Source organism: Triticum aestivum, chromosome 5A (genome assembly GCF_018294505.1).
Source record: "Triticum aestivum cultivar Chinese Spring chromosome 5A, IWGSC CS RefSeq v2.1, whole genome shotgun sequence".
NCBI lineage: Eukaryota > Viridiplantae > Streptophyta > Magnoliopsida > Poales > Poaceae > Triticum > Triticum aestivum.
In genome coordinates, this window is record NC_057806.1 from 676,791,840 (window position 1) to 676,797,839 (window position 6,000).

Sequence of the window (6,000 nt, forward strand, 5' to 3'; positions counted from 1 at the left end):
CAGTTTGGGACCCCCTACCCGAGATCCGCCGGTTTTGACACCGACATTGGTGCTTTCATTGAGAGTTCCGCTGTGTGATCGGCAAAAGGATCGATGGCTCGTCTGCAGATTAACTGCGATGTCGACATCTTCGTCACCGGCTCAACTGGTCACCTTGGCTTGATCAAGGACTGTGCACTGCCTCCGATCGTCATGTTCGGACGAGGGCCTTCATCAACACCAACTCCGATCTCTATTAAGACATGGAGGAATCATCCATGGAGCTCGGGGGCTCAACGTCAACATTGCCCTCGGGCGACCGTGCTGTTTTTCTGGACAGCGAACGCGTATCCTCCGTCACCGCCTCCTCGAGTGTCCTTTTAACGATCACTTTAGTGGAATTGTGAGGAATCGAGTCTACAACAACCCTGGAAAATTTCGTCGAGTTCCGATGGAGGAATCTCTGACAATCTACGATATACCGGAGCCCTATCAAATCCAGACGGGAATCTGGACGAGTTTAGGGCGTGGTCTCCAGAGCCCAGCTCGGAAGTCCTTTGGAAGATCCAACCGTTCATCTTCTACGGAATTCCCATATCTACCATCCCTCAAACTTTCAGCTCGATTCGACCGTCCAAACTCCGGGAACCTTCTGATTAGTACATCACTTTGCAGATCTGTTTCCTGCGTGAATACGAATCCTACCCGAATTCATGTTTCTTTATGAACGTGATATTTGACAACCTTTTAAAAAGGAATTTTCTTCTAAGGTATTGTGCGTTGTTTTTAACACGCGCCCATAAAATTTTAATCCTCCTCTGAGGTAATCTTCACCATCACGCTGGTGTCAAACCAGTCCGGCAATATAGCTCCATGACTGCCGACCTGCGCTAGACATGTCGCCGCTTTTTAAGCCGAGCTCAACTCCTTCGGATCCTCACCTCGGCGAGACGAATAAGAGTTTGGAATCGCCAAGGATAAATCATCACCAACATCACCGCCCCATGAATTACACGGAGCAGGCACACTGGCATCGCCGCATGGTCACTTCATCAAACTAGCATGGGCCGCGTCACAAGTTACGGCCTGGGTCGGCATGGCCGCACTGTTGCTTCTTCAAGCCAATGTCCATCACGCCAAACTAGTTCAACACCTCGGCTGACATGGCAGCTACAACAACTCCTCACCGGCCTGCTCCGTCACCTCGGCTAGACTGGGGACTTGGATATTTCTTCATCAACATACTCCGGTGACTTCGGTGTCACCAGCCGACCAGCTTCGTCGCGTTAGCTGGACCGAGGGCTTCGCCTCGGCAAACCAACCTTTGCCAGCATCACCAGGCCATTGCCTTATCGCCCATCAGGAAATGGGTGTGCGGATCGATTCCTGATTTTGGGAGTCGCTTCTCTTCGAAATGCTACAACAAATAAACCAGGTGCTATTAATCCTAACAATTTTTGCTTGTTGGGTTTATTTTTCTTAAGGAATTATTACTCTGGTTTGTTCCATCATTTGTACACAGGTCTATCAAATGACGGCCACATTAAAAACGGTCGCGTGGTGGTTCGGTCAGTTTCCGTACATAGTTCGGCGAACGCCGCATCCGGAGCCCGGGCCGCCCTGCAAATTCAGGCTTTGTCACGCTTTCACTGCGTCACACTGACACCCTGCATCGACATTGGCTTCGGCGCTAGGCCACATTTCTTGAAATAAATTATTTTTGCGTAAAGCGATTATGCAAGGATTATATATATCTTATTATTATTTCTTGGAACACACTATTTTATGTGTGCAGGTAATCAATTTTAACTGCGTTACGTGGTCACTACTCCGGAGTGCCGAACTCCTTGCTCGGACACCTCGGGCCTGGGGGCTGGGACCTCGGCCATACCGAGGACTGCGAACCTTGTCAGATCTGTCATAGATCAATGGGCATCTTCGTCCCGCCACAAGCCCGAATCGCGTCATCAACACCGAGCACATTAACCGGCTAAGTTGCTTTCATGCTCAAAAGCTTTTAGTTTTAAATTTTGTTCGGTTCGACCAAGCATTATACTTTTCGGCACAAAGTTGCTTGTGACAAAGTTCCTTGTCAAAACTTTGTTTGTGACGGGCATATTCAAATACCCCGTTTATTTGGGGGCTCCCTTGATGGAGCTTTTCCTCTTGCATATGATTATACTTGTACGGCTTCATTCCTTGTTCGTGTATTACGCCACAATATGCACCATATTGACCTAAGCGATTTGCAAGCTGGGTTGCCTCGCTCCTGTGTTTACCCCTACGTTCCCAATTGTTCGGCTAGGGAGTAAATGGAGCACCTCTGCGATTGTCACGACCGGGTCATCCGAGCTCTGACCTCAGACTGGGTGAAGCCGAAAGCTAGCTCTCTTATTGTTTTCAATCATGGTCGGCACACAACGGAACTCATGAGTACAAAAAATCTATTGCACAAGTCTCATAGTAATAATGAGCACCGAAGAAAGGTATCGGTGGGGTTACTATTTTCTTCGAAGATGCTTCTTACACTTCGTCAGTAATATAGCATAAGTTCCTTGAGCGCGCTTTGTCTGTTATGGCCTGATTGCCTGGTCATCGGAAACACCGTCAATACTCTCGACAGGTGGAGTACATGACACTTTTCGGCCCTTGGCTGAAGAGGGAGAAGCCGACGGTCGGTTAAGACGCGTTTAAAGTTCGGGTGAACACATATATGATATAAGTACTTCGGTACATACAATCATTATACATAAAATTCTTTTACCCAAGTCACTTGGGGGCTCTTAAAATTTATATGAGTTGTTTTATAGTAAATGTGTTTTCTTCTTTGTCGTTGCAAAGTCTTTTTCTACCGCTCCTTTTTCGACTCGAGTTTATGGTCAATAGCCGGATAGCCTGTCTTCTCTCTGAAATACGCTTGAGTTTAGTTTGCTAAACTCACTCGGAGAAGTACTCCGCCTTTGGGATGAGGAGCTTGAAGCCGTAGGCTGACCTGCGTGAAGTCTTGAGGTCGGATGTGTCATGTTAAAGCATGACAGAACCATAATTTTTTTCCCAATTTTCAGATTGGCACCGGACACTTGATCTTGTTCGGACGTCAAGTTTTTACTGACGTTTTTTGGTTTTCCAAGCTTATGGCACTTTCAAACTATTTGTGTGTTTTCAGCACAACTCTCACAGTGCAATGACGGACACCTTTAGAGATTCGGCAAAAACATTCTCGGATATTGCTATATATGCATCGGTTTTGAATTGTGTCTTCGGTCAATAGTTGGGGATGCCCGGCTCCTGCGCTTGCCTCCTACGATCCGCTTTGTTCGGCTAGGTGTACAAAGGGAGAACCACTGTGATTGTGCTTCCATCTCACATGGTTAAGCACCTTAGTGGAGAAAGCCAAAAACTGACTGTCACAATAAGCGTAAACTAGTCAGCGATCTGATGACTGTGTTAAATGACGGGCCATTCATAACATTGGCCGAAGTGTTTACGGCTCGACCTCGACTGTCGCCGAATACTACCGGGGGCTAGTAAGTGGCCTCCCAAACTAAATCCTCAATATTTTGCTCTTACATTAGAGCCGAGGTTTCATGATCATGCTTAGCATGACAACCCAAAGAAAGGAACCGATAGCGGAACTATTTTCTTTGGAAGACATTTCTTATGTTAAACAATAATATAACATATCTCTCTTCCTACCTTTGTTTATAAAACCGTATGCCCAAATTGCCTTGTTCGTCGTAAATCTTTGCGCTCATAAAGGCTTTATAAAGTAGGACAAACACTCCTCGGCTACTGGCCGAGGAGGTTGAAGCTGATGGTCGGTCAACAAAGTTCTGTACAATGCGGATCCGAGCATTAATGATGTAAAGTACTTGGATACATAGAATCATTACACATAATTTGTGATTTTACTCTGGATATCGATCCTTAATTCGGCCACCCGTGCCCGCATTAAGGCTCGGGGGCTACTGGGCTTCAGGCTTATCATTTACTAATATTAAAGGGGCGTATCGATCCCCTGATCTGGTGTTGACACCCGACCAGTGTCTCGGAGGCTACTGCATTGGCAATCCAGTGCATAAAATTTAAGTGTGATATAGTTTTTGCGGAGATTATGATCCTCGGGTTGGTCGGCCGCACCCAACCTGAGTCTCGAGGACTCTGCACACCGCTTTTTGTGTCCCGAAGTATTCTGCCGAGCTAGAAGTTGGTCCTCGGACCGATTTTACAAATCAACATGAGTCTCAGCGGCTACTGGGATCAGCGGTTTTATGTCATCCTTCAAGTGCATCTCGGGTTTTAGACCGATACACACCTTGAGGGCTACTGGCTATATATCTCGGCAGAGAATAAATTGCACCAATAAAAAATATTGACAAAAAATCAGCCCACGGTCGGGGTGGTGAACCACCTTGGAAGTAGTCCGGCATAAATCTCGGGCGCTAGCGGCTAGCTCCATAGAGGGTATTTCCGGCATTAAGCTCGGCTAAACTCCTTCAACTTTTTTGGACCAAGATGATCTATGGCATCTTGGATATAGTCCGGTGTTGGAGCTTGGACACAGTCCGGCGTTGGAGCTCGGATACATTTTGGCGTTGGAGCTCGGAAGCAGTCCGGCATTGGTGCTCGGTTGCAAAAAATACCTCGAATGCAGTCCGGTGTTGGAGCTCGGACGCAAGGGGACACTGTCGCCCGGGAACAACTTCAACCCCGAGTTGTGGCATAAAAATAACAAGGCATTGATAAAGGCCGAAGACTTAGGCTCCTCGGATACCCGACATGTGAGATCTTCAGATTTAGCTCGGCAATCCTCAAGATAGAAGATGGGAAGATTTGTTGAACCGGTTTTCGAGACCAACGACCGAAGATGAAGAACAGTTCGGAAGAATCGATGAGCGTCCCTAACTTGAAGACCGGTTCAGGGGGCTACTGACGGTGTCCTGGACTAAGGGGTACTCACCATGTCATCTCCCGATCTGTTAGATTGGGCCGAGGACCCCCATTCCCGTATACTCATGGGCCAGTTCGGATAGCTGGCGCATACAAGGAAGATTCCACAAGACTAGGCGATCAAGACAAGGACTTCTCCCCACCGGCATATTCGTCTAGGACTCTTGTTATCCTAGGCCTCTGGTGCATTATATAAACCGAGGCCAGGCTAGTCGATAGATATACACAACAATCATACCATAGGCTAGCTTCTAGGGTTTAGCCTCTACGATCTCGTGGTAGATCAACTCTTCTAATACTCATATCATCAAGAACAATCAAGCAGGACATAGGGTTTTACCTCTATCAAGAGGGCCCGAACCTGGGTAAACATCGTGTCCCCTGCCTCCTGTTACCATCCGCCTTAGACGCACAGTTCGGGACCCCCTACCCAAGATCCACCGGTTTTGACACCGACAGGCACCCCAAAGGCACAACAGACAATCTCTTGGCCGTGTGCGGTGCCTCCCTCCATAGTTTTACACCTCGGTCATATCATTGTAGTGCTTAGGCGAAGCCCTGCACCGGTAACTTCATGATCACCGTCACCACGCCGTCGCGCTGACTGAACTCTCCCTCGGCCTCAGCTGGATCTAGAGTTCGAGGGACATCATCGAGCTGAATGTGTGCAGATCGCGGAGGTGTCGTGCGTTCAGTACTTGATCGGTTGGATCGCGAAGACGTTCGACTACATCACCCGTGTTACTAAATGCTTCCGCTTTCGGTCTACGAGGGTACGTGGACACACTCTCCCTACTCATTGCTATGCTTCTCCTAGATAGATCTTCCGTGATCATAGGAATTTTTTTGAAATACTACGTTCCCCAACAGTGGCATCCGAGCCAGGTCTATGCGTAGATGTTATATGCACGAGTAGAACACAAAGGACGTGTGGGCGTGGGTATATACATATTGCATGTCGTCACTAGTTTTTTCTTGATTCGGTGGTATTGTTGGACGAAGCTATAACACCCACGATGTGGCTCTATCTCCCACGTGTCGGAGCACGACTTAGAGGCATAACCTCATTGT